Raw genomic sequence first — 17,447 nt, forward strand, 5'->3', positions numbered from 1 at the left:
CTCCAACTCTCTCTATCCTTCCATCACCTCCAGACAGGAGATGCCAACACAGTCTCAAGTGTCCACCTGATACAATTAGCTCACTCTTCATCAGCATCTCTCTCCCACCCACTGTCCAGTCCCTTTCATGTCTGATGAGTTGTCTTCGGGGATGGTTCCCATCCTGTGCCAACAGAAGGTTTGGGGACCATGACCGCGGGGATTCCTCTAATCACAGCCAGACCATTAAGTATGGTCTTTTTATGGGAATTTGGGGTCTGCATCCCACTGATCTCCTGCTCCTTCAGGGGTTCTCTGTTGTGCTCCCTGACAGGGCAGTCATCGATTGTGGCCGGGCACCAACTAGTTCTTCTGGTCTCAGGATGATGTAGGTCTCTGGTTCATGTGGCCCTTTCTGTCTCTTGGGCTCTTAGTTGTCATGTGACCTTGGTGTTCTTCATTCTCCTTTGATCCAGGTGGGTTGAGACCAATTGATGCATCTTAGATGGCCGCTTGTTAGCATTTAAGACCCCAGACGCCACATTTCAATGTGGGATGCAGAATGTTTTCATAATAGAATTATTTTGCCAATTAATTTAGAAGTCCCCTTAAACCATGGCTCCCAAACCCCCGCCCTTGCTCCGCTGACCTTTGAAGTATTCAGTTTATCCCGGAAACTTCTTTGCTTTTGGTCCAGTCCAGTCCAGTTGAGCTGACCTTCCATGTATTGAGTGTTGTCCTTCCCTTCACCTAAAGCAGTTCTTATCTGCTAATTAATCAGTAAAAAACCCTCTCCCTCCCTCCCTCCCTCCCTCGTAACCACAAAAGTATGTGTTCTTCTCAGTTTATACTATTTCTCAAGATCTTATAATAGTGGTCTTATACAATATTTGTCCTTTTGCCTCTGACTAATTTCGCTCACCATAATGCCTTCCAGGTTCCTCCATGTTATGAAATGTTTCACAGATTCGTCACTGTTCTTTATCGATGCGTAGTATTCCATTGTGTGAATATACCACAATTTATTTACCCATTCATCCGTAGATGGACACCTTGGTTGCTTCCAGCTTTTTGCTATTGTAAACAGAGCTGCAATAAACATGGGTGTGCATATATCTGTTTGTGTGAAGGCTCTTGTTTCTCTAGGGTATATTCCGAGGAGTGGGATTTCTGGGTTGTATGGTAGTTCTATTTCTAACTGTTTAAGATAACGCCAGATAGATTTCCAAAGTGGTTGTACCATTTTACATTCCCACCAGCAGTGTATAAGAGTTCCAATCTCTCCGCAGCCACTCCAACATTTATCATTTTGTGTTTTTTGGATTAATGCCAGCCTTGTTGGAGTGAAATGGAATCTCATCATAGTTTTAATCTGCATTTCTCTAATGGCTAATGATCGAGAGCATATTCTCATGTATCTGTTAGCAGCCTGAATATCTTCTTTAGTGAAGTGTGTGTTCATATCCTTTGCCCAATTCTTGATTGGGTTGTTTGTCTTTTTGTGATTGAGTTTTGACAGAATCATGTAGATTTTAGAGATCAGGCGCTGGTCGGAGATGTCATAGCTGAAAATTCTTTCCCAGTCTGTAGGTGGTCTTTTTACTCTTTTGGTGAAGTCTTTAGATGAGCATAGGTGTTTGATTTTTAGGAGCTCCCAGTTATCTGGTTTCTCTTCATCATTTTTGGTAATGTTTTGTATTCTGTTTATGCCTTGTATTAGGGCTCCTAGGGTTGTCCCTATTTTTTCTTCCATGCTCTTTATCGTTTTAGTCTTTATGTTTAGGTCTTTGATCCACTTGGAGTTAGTTTTTGTGCATGGTGTGAGGTATGGGTCCTGTTTCATTTTTTTGCAAATGGATATCCAGTTATGCCAGCACCATTTGTTAAAAAGACTATCATTTCCCCAATTAACTGACACTGGTCCTTTGTCAAATATCAGCAGCTCATACATGGATGGATTTATATCTGGGTTCTCAATTGTGTTCCATTGGTCTATGTGCCTGTTGTTGTACCAGTACCAGGCTGTTTTGACTACTGTGGCTGTATAATAGGTTCTGAAGTCAGGTAAGGTGAGGCCTCCCACTTTCTTCTTCTTTTTCAGTAGTGCTTTGCTTATCCGGGGCTTCTTTCCCTTCCATATGAAATTGGTGATTTGTTTCTCTATCCCCTTAAAATATGACATTGGAATTTGGATCGGAAGTGCATTGTATGTATAGATGGCTTTTGGTAGAATAGAGATTTTTACTATGTTAAGTCTTCCTATCCATGAGCAAGGTATGTTTTTCCACTTAAGTATGTCCTTTTGAATTTCTTGTAGTAGAGCTTTGTAGTTTTCTTTGTATAGGTCTTTTACATCCTTGGTAAGATTTATTCCTAAGTATTTTATCTTCTTGGGGGCTACTGTGAATGGTATTGATTTGGTTATTTCCTCTTTGATGTTCTTTTTGTTGATGTAGAGGAATCCAAGTGATTTTTGTATGTTTATCTTATAACCTGAGACTCTGCCAAAGTCTTCTATTAGTTTCAGTAGTTTTCTGGAGGATTCCTTAGGGTTTTCTGTGTATAAGATCATGTCATCTGCAAATAGAGATAATTTTACTTCCTCCTTGCCAATCCGGATGCCCTTTATTTCTTTGTCTAGCCTAATTGCCCTGGCTAGGACTTCTAGCACGATGTTGAATAAGAGCGGTGATAAAGGGCATCCTTGTCTGGTTCCCGTTCTCAAGGGAAATGCTTTCAGGCTCTCTCCATTTAGAGTGATGTTGGCTGTTGGCTTTGCATAGATGCCCTTTATTATGTTGAGGAATTTTCCTTCAATTCCTATTTTGGTGAGAGTTTTTATCATAAAAGGGTGTTGGACTTTGTCAAATGCCTTTTCTGCATCAATTGATAAGATGATGTGGTTTTTGTCTTTTGTTTTATTTATGTGATGGATTACATTAATGGTTTTTCTGATATTAAACCAGCCTTGCATACCTGGTATAAATCCCACTTGATCGTGGTGAATTATTTTTTTGATATATTGTTGGATTCTATTGGCTAGAATTTTGTTGAGGATTTTTGCATCTATGTTCATGAGGTATATAGGTCTGTAATTTTCTTTTTTTGTAATGTCTTTACCTGGTTTTGGTATCAGGGAGATGGTGGCTTCATAGAATGAGTTGGGTAGTAATCCGTCATTTTCTATGCTTTGAAATAGCTTTAGTAGTAGTGGTGTTAACTCTTCTCTGAAAGTTTGGTAGAACTCTGCAGTGAAGCTGTCCGGGCCAGGGCTTTTTTTTGTTGGGAGTTTTTTGATTACCGTTTCAATCTCTTTTTTTGTTATGGGTCTATTTAGTTGTTCTACTTCTGAATGTGTTAGTTTAGGTAGGTAGTGTTTTTCCGGGAATTCATCCATTTCTTCTAGGTTTTCAAATTTGTTAGAGTACAATTTTTCATAATAATCTGATATGATTCTTTTAATTTCAGTTGGGTCTGTTGTGATGTGGCCCTTCTTGTTTCTTATTCGGGTTATTTGTTTTCTTTCCTGTGTTTCTTTAGTCAGTCTCGCCAATGGTTTATCAATTTTGTTAATTTTTTCAAAGAACCAGCTTTTGGCTTTGTTAATTCTTTCAATTGTTTTTCTATTCTCTAATTCATTTAGTTCAGCTCTAATTTTTATTATTTGTTTTCTTCTGGTGCCTGATGGATTCTTTTGTTGCTCACTTTCTATTTGTTCAAGTTGTAGGGACAGTTCTCTGCTTTTGGCTCTTTCTTCTTTTTGTATGTGTGCATTTATCGATATAAATTGGCCTCTGAGCACTGCTTTTGCTGTGTCCCAGAGGTTTTGATAGGAAGTATTTTCATTCTCGTTGCATTCTATGAATTTCCTTATTCCCTCCTTGATGTCTTCTATAACCCAGTCTTTTTTCAGGAGGGTATTGTTCAGTTTCCAAGTATTTGATTTCTTTCCCTAGTTTTTCTGTTATTGATTTCTAGTTCTATTGCCTTGTGGTCTGAGAAGATGCTTTGCAATATTTCGATGTTTTGGATTCTGCAAAGGTTTGTTTTATGACCTAGTATGTGGTCTATTCTAGAGAATGTTCCATGTGCGCTAGAAAAAAAGTATACTTTGCAGCAGTTGGGTGGAGAGTTCTGTATAAGTCAATGAGGTCAAGTTGGTTGATTGTTGTAATTAGGTCTTCCGTGTCTCTATTGAGCTTCTTACTGGATGTCCTGTCCTTCTCCGAAAGTGGTATGTTGAAGTGTCCTACTATAATTGTGGAGGTGTCTATCTCACTTTTCAGTTCTGTGAAAATTTGGTTTATGTATCTTGCAGCCCTGTCATTGGGTGCATAAATATTTAATATGGTTATGTCTTCCTGATCAATTGTCCCTTTTATCATTATGTAGTGTCCTTCTTTATCCTTTGTGGTGGATTTAAGTCTAAAGTCTATTTTGTCAGAAATTAATATTGCTACTCCTCTTCTTTTTTGCTTGTTGTTTGCTTGATATATTTTTTTCCATCCTTTGAGTTTTAGTTTGTTTGTGTCTCTAAGTCTAAGGTGTGTCTCTTGTAGGCAGCATATAGACGGATCGTGTTTCTTTATCCAGTCCGAGACTCTCTGTCTCTTTATTGGTGCATTTAGTCCATTTACATTCAGCATAATTATAGATAAATAAGTGTTTAGTGTTGTCATTTTGATGCCTTTTTATGTGTGTTGTTGACAATTTCATTTTTCCACATACTTTTTTGTGCTGAGACATTTTTCTTAGTAAATTATGAGATCCTCATTTTCGTAGTGTTTGACTTTATGTTTGTTGAGTTGTTACGTTTTTCTTGGCTTTTATCTTGAGTTATGGAGTTGTTATACCTTTTTGTGGTTACCTTATTATTTACCCCTATTTTTCTAAGTAAAAACCTAACTTGTATTGTTCTATATCGCCTTGTATCACTCTCCATATGGCAGTTCTATGCCACCTGTATTTAGTCTCTCTTTTTGATTATTGTGATCTTTTACATATTGACTTCAGTGATTCCCTGTTATGAGCATTTTTTTTTAATTAATCTTAATTTGTTTTTGTGATTTCCCTATTTGAGTTGATATCAGGATGTTCTGTTTTGTGACCTTGTGTTGTGCTGGTATCTGATATTATTGGTTTTCTGACCAAACAATATCCTTTAGTATTTCTTGTAGCTTTGGTTTGGTTTTTGCAAATTCTCTAAACTTGTGTTTATCTGTAAATATCTTAATTTCGCCTTCATATTTCAGAGAGAGTTTTGCTGGATATATGATCCTTGGCTGGCAGTTTTTCTCCTTCAGTGCTCTGTATATGTCGTCCCATTGCCTTCTTGACTGCATGGTTTCTGCTGAGTAGTCTGAACTTATTCTTATTGATTCTCGCTTGAAGGAAACCTTTCTTTTCTCCCTGGCTGCTTTTAAAATTTTCTGTTTATCTTTGGTTTTGGCAAGTTTGATGATGATATGTCTTGGTGTTTTTCTTTTTGGATCAATCTTACATGGGGTTCGATGAGCATCTTGGATAGATATCCTTTCATCTTTCATGATGTCAGGGAAGTTTTCTGTCAGGAGATCTTCAACTATTTTCTCTGTGTTTTCTGTCCTCCCTCCCTGTTCTGGGACTCCAATCACACGCAAGTTATCCTTCTTGATAGAGTCCCACATGATTCTTAGGGTTTCTTCATTTTTTTTAATTCTTTTATCTGATTTTTTTTCAGCTATGTTGGAAGCCTGTTGTTCTTATTACAGTGATATCATTTTAGGCTTAAACAAAAATTTTTAAGAGACCCAAACATAGAGCCACAGACACACCATTTCCAGCTGGGAAATTATTGGCTTTCTCTTTGTCATAGGTGATGGCTAGGGATACACTAGGGTGGGAGGAAAAATAAAGGTCAGGGAGGGGGCATGGTAGCTCACCCTTTATCATTGTCTCCAGAATTCCAGCTGTCACATAGTGGGGGCCATGTCTTCCACTTCCCAAAACTGTACCCCATTTCTCTGGAGGAAGGAAGATTCGTCTCTCACACCAGCTACAGTCTGTGTCTGTTTGCCCCCACATCTGTCTCCAAGGAGGCCTCCATGGTGGTCCTACAGCTGCAGCCTCCCCGCCACATTTCTTACAGACTTTGTCCTTTATTTTCTTCCTTTATGCTTGCCTTGTTTAATCCATTTTTTCTGGATTAAAGATAAACCTTCAAGGGCACACGCTTTGGTGTGCTTTCTTTATGAGGTGGCTCTTTAATGCATCTGCCCCTCTCTGGTTAATGTTGGTTTGGGTCTCCGTGACTGTTTCTAGAGTCTCTGGGCTCAGCTGTGGGGATACTGGCAAGCAAATGTGCTTTTGGGTCTAAACTACAATTTTCACCGATGGATTAACTTACATGTTGGCTTGGAGGAAGGTGGGCATTAGAAGGAGCACGTGGAAAGCAAAATGTATCATTGGTCAAGGTGGACTCTAGACTCTAAGTTCCTTGAGTATGTGCCGGAATGCAGTTCACCACTGAAACTTCAGTGCCTCTGTGAGGAGTGGATTCTTGAAAAGGTCTTGCTTAACGCAGGCTGATGAACGTCCAGTTGCCATTGAGTCGATTCCAACTCGTGGTGACCCCATGTATGCAGAGTAGAACTGTTCGACAGGGTTCTTGAGGCTGTGACTTTTGGAAGCAGATTTCCAGACCTTTCTTCCAAGGCCGCTCAGGATAGGTTCAAACCACTGAACTGGATTAAGATAAACACTCCAAGGCACGTGCTTTGGTTTGATTCCTTTATGTGGTGGCTCTTTAATACATCTACTCCTCCCCAGTTAGTGTTTAGCGTTACGGGTCTGGTTTCCTTGGAGAAGAGGTTATGGGATGCGGAGAAGGGCTTGTGATGAGGGATACTGTCAAATGCTTTACCTGTATCTACTAAAAGACCATGTTTGTTTTTTGTTTTTTAGTTTGTTAATATGGTAAATTGCATTGATTGATTTTCTAACATTAAACTCTGGGATAAAACCCACTTGTCATGATGTATTATCATTTTTTAAAATATGTTAGTGGATTTAATTTGTTTTTAAAATTTTGAGTAGGGTTTTTGCTTTTATGCTCATGAGGGATATTCTTTGGTTTTCGTTTGTTTTGATGTCTGTCTTACGTCTTGTCATCAGGGTAATGCTGGCCTCATAGAATGAGTTGGGAAATGTTTTCTCATTTTCAATGTTCTGGGACAGTTTGTGCAGAATTGGTGTTATTTCATCCCTAAGTTTTGGATAGTACTCACCACAGAAGCCATTTGGGCCTGGAGCTTTCTTTATGAGAAGGTGTTTAACTACACATTAAATTTGTTTAATAGATACATAACATTTTTCAAGTTACCTATTTCTTCTTGAGTTAGGTTTGGCAATTCATATCTTTCAAGGAATTTTTCCATTTTATATGTTATCAAAATTATAGGCATAAAGTTGTTCATAATATTTTGTTGTTATCCTTTTAATATTGTCCAGTCTGTAATAATACCATCTGTCTTATTCCTGATATTTATAATTTCTCTCTTTTTTTTTTGCGTGCTGATCTGTTTGGCTAGAAGTTTATCAATTTTATTTATCTTCTCAAAGAACATGCTCTTGGTTTCATTAATTTTCTCTATTATTTTACTGATTTTACTTTCATCTTCATTCTTTTTTTCTCTTCTGGCTTTAATTTGCTCTTCTCTTTCCTATTTCCTTAAGGGAGAAGGTGAAATTATTGAATTGAGACCTTTCTTTTCTTTAGTGCTATAGTGTTCGCCCTAAGTGATATAGTGGGATCCCACAAATCCTGATATATTGTATTTTCATTGTTACTGAATTTAAAATTCTTTCTATATTTATTTTTTAAAATTTCTTCTTTGAGCCAAGTGTTGTTTAGAGGTGTATTATTTAGTTTTCCAATATTTGGGGGATTTTCTAGGGATCTTTCTGTTATTGATTTCAAATTTAATTCTATCATGGTTAGAGAACATAAGTCGTATTACCTGAATGCTTTTAAATTTACCGAGCCTTGTTCAATAGCCCATAATATGGTCTCTCTTGTTAAATGTTTCATGAACTCTTGGAAAGAATGTGTAGTTTGTTGCTGTTGTGTGGAATATTATGTAAATGTTAATTAGGCCAAATTGGCTGATAGTGATGTTTATTATGTCTTTTATATCTATGCTTATTTTTGAACTTTAATTGTGAGTTTATGTATTTATCCTTGCAGTTCTATTTGTTTTCGTTTCATGCATTTTGACGGTCTACTATAAGGGGAATAAACTTTTAGGGTATTTATGTCCTCTTGATTAACCGAACCTTTTTTTTTTATCATAATGAAATGCCCTTTTCATTCCTGAAAATTTTCTCTGCACTGAAATGCACTTTCTTTGATACAGCCATTCCAGTTTTCTTTTGACTAATTTAGCATTATGTATTTTCCTCATTCTTTTACTTTTAACCTATTTGTTTCTTTATGCTTTGATTGTAGGTAGCATGTACTTGAGTGTTGCCTTTTTGATCTATTACGACAACTTATGCCTTTTAGAGGAAGTACTTAGATCGTTTACATTTAAAATGGTTATTGCTATGGTTACGTTTAAGTCTGCTATTTGTTTTCAACTTATTTCATCCCCTTAGATACTCTTTGCCTCTTCTTTTTTTTTTGGTTTGTGTGTACATTTTTTTAAAATAATATTTTATTGTGTTTTCAACGAAAATCTACTCAGCAAATTAGGTCCCCATTTAACAATGTTTACACAAATCGTTTAGTGATAGTGGTTACATTTTTCACAATGTGTCAGTGTTCTCTCATGTCTTTTCTGGTTGTTATGTTTCCAATAATCTAGTTTCCCTGTCCTATTACCTTTTCATCTTTGCTTTAGAGTGGTTATTGACAATTTGGTCTCATATAGGTGATTTTTTTTTTAAAGGAGCACAGTACTCGCAGGTAATATTCTTTATTATATGAGTCAATCTGTTATTTAGTTAAAAGATGACCTCAGGGGATAGATTCAGTTCAAGGTTTAAAGGGTATCTCAAAGTGGTAGTCTCAAGGAGTACTTTAGTCTCAATCGACCTAGTAAGTCTGGATTTTTTAAGAATTTGAGTACTGCTCCACATTTTTCTCCTGTTCTATCAGGGTCTATTTATTGCGGCTCCAATCAGAGTTGTCTTTAGTGGTAGACAGCATAATCTAGTTCTTCTGGTCTTGGTAGAGGAAGCTATGGTTCGTGTAGGCTATTAGTCCTGTAGATTAGATGTCCTAGGCATTAGTGAGCTGAAGTGGACTGGCATTGACCATTTTGAATTGGACAATCATATGGCCTACTATGCCAGGAATGAAAAAGTGAAAAGGAGCGGTGTCACATTCATTGTCAAAAAGACCATTTTAAGATCTATCCTGAAGCACAGTGATGCCAATGATAGAATAATGGTTAAACACCTTCCCACAAAGAAGAAGACACTCAACGAGATGGATTGACACAGTGGCTGCAACAATGGGCTCAAACGTAGCAACAATTGTGAAGAAAGGGTAGGACTGGGCAGTGTTTCATTCTGTTGTACATAGGGTTGCTATCATTTAGAACTGAATTGATGGTGCCTAACAAAAAAAAAAAAATTTTTTTTTTTAACAACAAATAACATTTTTTTTTTTAACAACAAATAACATATATGTGGACCTCTCTGGATGAAATACACAGGAATCAAATTGACTACATCTTTGGAAAGAGACAATAGAAAAGCTCAATATCGTCAGATGTTGCAGGGCAGGAGCCGGCTGCAGAACACACCATCAGGTGCTCATATGCAAGTACGAGTTGAAGCTGAAGAAGTGAAAAAAAGCCCACAAGACCCAAAGTATGACCTTGAGTATATCTGGCCTGAATTTAGAGACTATCTCAAGAATAAATTTGATGCATTGAACACTTATGACTTAACACCAGACAAGTTGTAGGATGACATTGAGGACATCCTACATGGAGAAAGAAAAAGATCATTAAACAGACAGGAAAGAAACAGTCAAAATGGGTGTCAGAAGAGACTCTGAAACTTGCTGATGATCACAGAGTAGCTAAAATAAATGGAGGAAATGATGAAATTAAAAAGCTGAACAGAAGATTTCAAAGGGCAGCTCGAGAAGACAAAATAAAACATAATAAAATATACAAAGACGTGGAGTTAGAAAATCTAAAGGGAAGAACATACTCAGCATTTCTCAAGCTGAAACAATTGAAAAAATTTAGGCTTCAAGTAGCAATATTGAAAGATTCTATGGGCAAAATATTGAATGATACTTGAAGCATCAAAAGAAGATGGAAGGAATACACAGACACTGTATCAAAAATAATTGGTAAACATTCAACCATTTCAGAAGGTAGCATATGACCAAGAGGTGATGGTACTGAAGGAAGAAGTCCAAGCAGAACTGAAGGCATTGGTGAAAAACAAGGCTCCAGGAATTGATGGAATGAATACAAATTGAGATGTTTCAAGAAACAGATGCAACACTAGAAGTGCCCAATCATCTATACTGAGAAATTTGGAGGACCTGGCCAGCCAACTGAAAGAGACCTGTATTTGTACCCATTCCAAAGAAAAATGATCCAACAGAATGAGGAAATCATTGAACAATAAATATCATTAATATCACACACAAGTAAAATTTTGCTGAAGATAATTCAAAAATGGTTGCAGCAGTACATCAAAAGTGAACTGCCAGAAATTCAAACCAGATTCAGAAGAGGATGGGGATGGCACCCGTGATCCACGCTGATGGATCATGCCTGATTTTTTCTATGGTCAATAGTTTTTTAGGAGTGAGTCGTTTAGTTTCCATCCGTTTATTTATTTATTTTTTCTTGTTCTTCCAGTTACTGGTTTCTAGCTTCATGCTGTCATGGTAAGAGAAGATGCTTTGTATGATTTCAATCTTTATAAATTTATCAAGGTCTGCTTTTTGGCCTAAAATATGGTCTATTCTAGAGAATGTTCCGTGTGTGGTAGAGAATGTGTATTGTGCTACTGTTGGGTGGTGTGTCCTACATGTGTCAGTTAGGTTCAGTTGTGTAATAGCATTAATCAGGTCTTCTATATCTTTATTGATTTTCTTTCTAGTTGTTCTAGCCGTCATCAAAAGCGGTGTATTAAAGTCTCCTGCTATTATTGTAGATCTGTTTATCTATTTAATTCGATTAGAGTTTGCATTATAAATTTTGGGTCCCTGGCATTGGTTGCATAAATATTTATAACTGTTACATCTTCTTGGTTAAGTGATCCTTTTTTCATTACATAATGTCCTTTTTTTTTCTTTTGATGGATTTTGACTTAAAGTCTATTTTGTCAGATATTAAAATTGACATTTCTGCTTTCTTTTGATTGCTGTTTGCTTCGTATTTTTTTTTTCCATCATTTGATTTTTAACCTTTTTTTGTCTTTGCCCTTAATGTGTGTCTCTTGTAGAAAACACGTTGATGGGTCATTTTTTCTTAACTCCATTCTATCACTGCTTCTTTACTGATACATTTAATCTTTACATTCAGTGTGATTATCAACAGGTAAGAATTTACTGCAGCCATTTTGATATACTTTTGTGCGTGTGTTTGTGGTGTTAATGGTTTCTTTGTTCCGCTTTACTTCCTATGCCAAGTTCTTTTTGTATATCAATTTTTTTCTTTCAATTATTATTATTTTTGTGTGTGTATGTGTGTTTACTGCATCTTTTTTTATTTCCTCTTTATTTTGGTGAGTAGATTTATTAATTTTCTTTGTGGTTACCATGAGGTTTACATTTAACATCCTGCATTTAAAACAGTTTGTTCTGAATGGCAATTTTGCTGGCTATATAATTCTCAATTGACAGTTCTTTTCTTTTAGGGCGTTGTGTATACGATGCCAATGCGTTCTTGCTTGCATAGTTTCTGACAAATTAGCATTTATCCTTCTTGAGGCCCCTTTGTAGGTGATATTTCACTTTTCATGTGTGTCTCCAAAATTCTTTGTCTTTGGATCTGAAAAGTTTGATTATGAATGTCTTAGCGAATTCCTCTTGAGGTCTATCCTATATGGAGTTCCTTCAGCTTCTTGGATGAAAATATTCTCCTATTTCATGACATTTGGAATGGTTTCTTCCATTAATTCTTCAAAAATTCTCTTTGTACTTTTTTTCTCTCTTCCATTTCTGGAAGAAGAATAATATGCTGTTCATATATTATTTCTTTTGATTGTGTCCCACATAACCTATTAGGCTTTCTCTGTTTTTTGTTTATTTATTTTTTCTTTTTGTTCTGCAGAGTAGTATCAGGGGTATTGTCCTCTATTTCACTGATTTTGTCTTCTATTGTTTCAATTCTATTTTTGTGTCCTTTCATTGAGTTATTTATTTTATTGTTAAGCTTCTGAATTTCTAGTTTTTTTTTTATTTAAGGATTCTATTTCTTCATTGAGTTTGTTGTTTGTTCTAGTATTTTTTTTTTTCCTGAATTCTTCTAGAGTTTTTCCCACAGTTTTCTTATCTCTTTGAGGGATCTTAATACTAGTTTTGTTTTTTTATTTTTAGCAAATATGTAACTATAGCAAACGCGTGCATACATATGCCTACAGATACACCTATATGTGCGTATGTGTTTGCTCACATATGCCTTCCAATACACCTACATACACCCATATCTATCTACATAACCACGCACATATTTTTTTCATTGTTATTACTGTTGCTGCAAAATTATGTATGTTATAGCATTTAAAAAACTGCCCCTTTTTCTCTCTCATGTCCTTCTTAGAGTCTTTATTTATGATGGCCAAGTTATGCTGACTTCACCCATATTAGGGATTGCCTTTCTCAGCACCAGAAGTAACAAATGTCTACCATTTAGAAAGTGATTTCTCCCCTCTTTCCCTCCCATCTCTGGTAAACATCAAAGAACTTTGCTCTCTGTGTACATCTATTCTTGACTTTTTATAATAGTGGTAACATACAATATTTGTCTTTTTGTGATTGATTTAGTTCACTCAACATAATGTCCTCCAGGTTCATCCATGTTGATTTTCAAGAACTCATCATTATTCTTTATAGCTGCATAGTATTCCATCATGTGTATTTACCACAACTTGTTTATCCATTCACCTGTTGATGAGCACTTAGTTTGTCTCTATCTTTTTGCTATTGTGAATAATGCTGCAATGAACATAGGTGTGCACATGTCGATATGTGTCACTGCTCATATCTCTCTAGGATATATACCTAGGAGTGGGATTGGTGGATTATAAGGTATTTCTATTTTTAGATTTTTGAAGAAGCACCATAGTATTTTCTATAGTGGTTATACCATTTTACAGTCCCACTAGCAATGTATAAGAGTTCCAGTTCCCTCACAACCTCACTAACATTTGTTGTTTTCTGTTTTTTTTTTTATCATTGCCATTTTTGCAGAGCTGAGATGGTATCTCATTGTAGTTTTGATTTGCATCTCTCTAATGGCTGTCACTATGAGTCAGAATCAGCTTGACAACAATTTTTTTTTTAACAGTTTTAATGGCTAATGATCACAATCATCTTTTCACATATTTGCTGGCTGCATGAATGTCCTTTTTAGTGAAGTGTCTGTTCATGTCCTTTGCCCATTTTATACTTGGGTTGTTTGTCTTTTTGTTGTTTAGTTGTTGAAGTTTTCTATATACTTTAGAAATTAAACCCTTATCAGATATGTCATTGCCAAATTTTTTTCCCAGTCCATAACTTTTTTTACTCCCTTGATAAAGTCTTTTGATTAGCATAAGTATTTAATTTTTAGGTAGTCCCAGTTATCTAATGTATCTTTTGTCATTTATGCATTTTTAATTTTGTTTGATAGACTATTTATGCTGATAATTAGGTCCCCTAGTTTTGATCCTATGGTATCTTCCAGGAACTTTATAGTTTTAGCTTTAATGATTAAGTCTTTTATTCATTTTGAGTTAGTTTTTGTTTATGGTGTAAGGTATGGCTCCTGACTCATTCTTCTGCATATGGGTATCCAGTTTTGCCAGCACCATTTGTTAAAGAAAATTTTTCTTCTCCATTGAATGGACTTTGATCGTACATCAAAGATCAGCTTTCTGTAAATGGATGGATTTACTTCTGGGTTCTCAATTCTGTTTCATGGACTATGTGTCTGTCATTGAACCAGTATCAGGCTGCTTTGGCTACCAGGGCTGTAGAGAAAGTTTTAAGATAAGAAAGTGTGAGGTCTCCTACTTTCTTCTTCTTCTTTAGTATTGCTTTAGCTGTTCAGGGACGCCCTCCTTTCCATATAAAGTTGGAAATTCGTTTTTCCATTTCACTGAAGAATGTTGTTGGGATTTGGATTGTGGTTGCATTAAATCTATAGATTGTTTTTGGTAGTGTTGACATTTTCACAATGTTAAATCTTCCAATCATGAGCATGGTATGCTTTTCCATTTATGTAGGTCTGTTTTAGTTTCTTGCAGTAGTGTTTTATAGTTTTTCTTGTATAAGTCTTTTACATCCCTGGTTAGGTTTATTCCCAGGTATTTTATCCTTTTATGAACTATTGTAAATGGTATTAATTTCTTGATTTCATTTTCAGAGTCCTCCTTCTTAGTGCAGGGGAACCCAAACAATTTTTGTGTGCTGATCTTGTACTCTGTCACTTTGCTGAATCCTTATATTAGTCCTAGTAACTTTCTTGTAAAGTCTTTGGGATTTTCTACGTATAGGATCATGCCATCTGTGAATAAGGATAGTTTTACTTCGTCCTTTCCAATTTGGATACTCTTTATTTCCCTTTCTAGCCTTATTGCTCTAGCTAGGATTCCTAATACACTATTGAATAAGAGTGGTGATAAAGGGCATCCTTGTCTCATTCCTGTTCTCAACGGGAATGCTCCCAATCTTTCTCCATTGACAATAATGTTGGCTGTTGGTTTTGTATTAAAAAAAAAAATCCAAACCTGTTGCCATCGAGTCGATGCCAACTCATAGTGACCCTATAGGATAGAGTGGAACTACCCCCGTGGAGTTTTCGAGGAGCACCTGGTGGTTTTTTATATACGTCCTTAATTATGTTGAGAAGTTTCCTATTTATTCCAATTTTGCTGAGAGTTTTTTTTTTTTTTTAGGATAGGATGTTGGATTTTATCAAATGCCTTTTCTGTGACGATTATGATGATCATGTGATTTTTTTCCTTTATTTATGTGGTGAATTACATTGATTGATTTTCTAATGTTGAACCATCCTAGCCTCCTTGATATGAATCCCTTGATCATGATGTATTGTTTTTTGATATGCTGTTGAATTCTGTTGCCTAGAATTTTGTTGAGAATTCTTGTATCTATCATCATGAGGGATATTGGTCTATAGTTTTCTTTTTTAGTGGTGTCTTTACCTACTTTTTTTTTTTTTTTACCTACTTAGGTGTCAGGGTTATGCTTGATTCATAGACTGAATTAGGGAGTATTCCTTCCTTTTCTATTTTCTGGAATAGTTTGGGTAGAACTGGTGTCAACTCTTCTGTGATTGTTTGGTAGAATTCTCTAGTGAGGTTGTTTCGTTGGGGCTTGTATTTGTTGCTGGGAGTTTTTTTTTTTTTAATGAAATCTTCAATTTCTTTTGTTATGAGTCAGTTCAAATTTCCTGTTTCTATTTGTGTTAGTTTAGGTAGGTAGTGTGTTTCTAGAAATTTGTCCATTTCTCCTAGGTTTTCAAATTTGTTGGAGTACAGCTTTTCATGATATTTTGTTATAATTCTTTTTATCTCAGTTGGTTCTGTTGTAATGTTACCCATCTCATTTCTTATTATGATTATTTACAACTACTCATTTTTTTTTTCCTTTGTTGATTTGACCAGTGGATTGTCAATTTGATTGATCCTCTCAAAGAACCAACTTCTAGTCTTGCTGATTTTTTTCTATTATTTTTCGGTTTTCTATGTCATTTATTTCTGCCCTGATCTTTTTTATTTCCTTTTTTTGGTGATTGTGGAATTCTTTTGCTGCTCCTTTTCTGTTTGTTCAAGTTGGAAACTTAAGCTATTGTTTTGGCCCTTCTTTTTTTTTTTTTTTTAAATTTTACTCATTTTGATTATGATTTATAAAGTGATCAACAAATGGAATTGTGAAAATGTCTGGGACTTGCTTTCCCTGCCCTGATTTATTTTCCAATGGAGAGATGCCTCCAAGTAATAATGTGCCAGAATGAAGAGCCAAGGGCTTACTGAGTAGTAGTTAGTAGTTATTGCTGTTGTTTTTAGTTGCCTGCAAGTTGGCTCTGACTCATGGTGATCTCATGAACAATAGAATGAAAGAGTGTCTGGTCCTGTTCCATCTTCAGGATTGCTGGTGTGCTCAAGTCCATTGTTGCAGCCACTGTGTATGTTGAGTGCCTTCCAATCAAGGGGGCACATCTTTCAGCACTGTGTCAGATAATATTCTTTTTTTTTTTTTAAATTTTTATTGTGCCTTAAGTGAAAGTTTAAAAATCAAGTCAGTCTCTCACACAAAAAGTGAAAGTTTAAAAATCAAGTCAGACTCTCACACAAAAACATATATACACCTTGCTACATACTCCCAATTGCTCTCCCTCTAATGAGACAGCCTGCGCCCTCTCTCCACTCTCTCTTTTTGTGTCTATTCTGCCAGCTTCTAACCCCCTCTACACTCTCATCTCCCCTCCAGGCAGGAGATGCCAACATAGTCTCAAGTGTCCACCTGATCCAAGAAGTTCACTCCTCACCAGCATCCCTCTCCATCCCATTGTCCAGTCCAGTCCCTGTCTGAAGAGTTGGCTTTGGAAATGGCTTCTGTTGTGTGCCAACAGAAGATCTGGGGACCATGACCACTGGGGTCCTTCTAGTCTCAGTCAGACCATTAAGACTGATCTTTTTTACAGGAATTTGGGATTTGCATCCCACTGCTGTCCTGCTCCCTCAGGGGTTCTCTGTTGTGTTCCCTGTCAGGGCAGTCATCGGTTGTAGCCGGGCAGCATCTAGCTCTTCTGGTCCCAGGCTGATGTAGTCTCTGGTTTATGTGGCCCTTTCTGTCTCTTGGGCTCATAATTACCTTGTGTCCTTGGTGTTCTTCATTATCCTTTGATCCAGGTGGGTTGAGACCAATGGAAGCACCTTAGATGGCCGCTTGCTAGCATTTAAGACACCAGACGCCACTCTCCAAAGTGGGATGCAGAATGTTTTCTTAATAGATTTTATTATGCCAAATGACTTAGATGTCCCCTGAAACCATGGTCCCCAAACCCCCATCCCTGCTACACTGGCCTTCGAAGCTTTCAGTTTGTTCAGGAAACTTCTTTGCTTTTGGTTTAGTCTAGTTCTGCTGACCTCGCCTGTATTGTGTGTCTTTCCCTTCACCTAAAGTAGTTCTTACCTACCATCTAATTAGTGAATACCACTGACCCACCCTCCCTCCCTCCTCCCTCTCATGACCATCAAAGAATATTTTCTTCTCAGTTTAAACTATT

The 17,447-nt window shown here is 36.5% G+C and overlaps 1 protein-coding gene across 1 annotated transcript in view; it reads left to right on the forward strand.

Moving 5' to 3' along the window:
- The window catches only part of GRID1 (glutamate ionotropic receptor delta type subunit 1), a 986,611-nt gene that overhangs the window by 571,385 nt on the left and 397,779 nt on the right, over positions 1-17,447 (forward strand). The gene's annotated exons all lie outside the window — the stretch shown is intronic.

The sequence above is a fragment of the Loxodonta africana genome, chromosome 8 (assembly GCF_030014295.1).
Source record: "Loxodonta africana isolate mLoxAfr1 chromosome 8, mLoxAfr1.hap2, whole genome shotgun sequence".
In the NCBI taxonomy this organism is placed as follows: domain Eukaryota; kingdom Metazoa; phylum Chordata; class Mammalia; order Proboscidea; family Elephantidae; genus Loxodonta; species Loxodonta africana.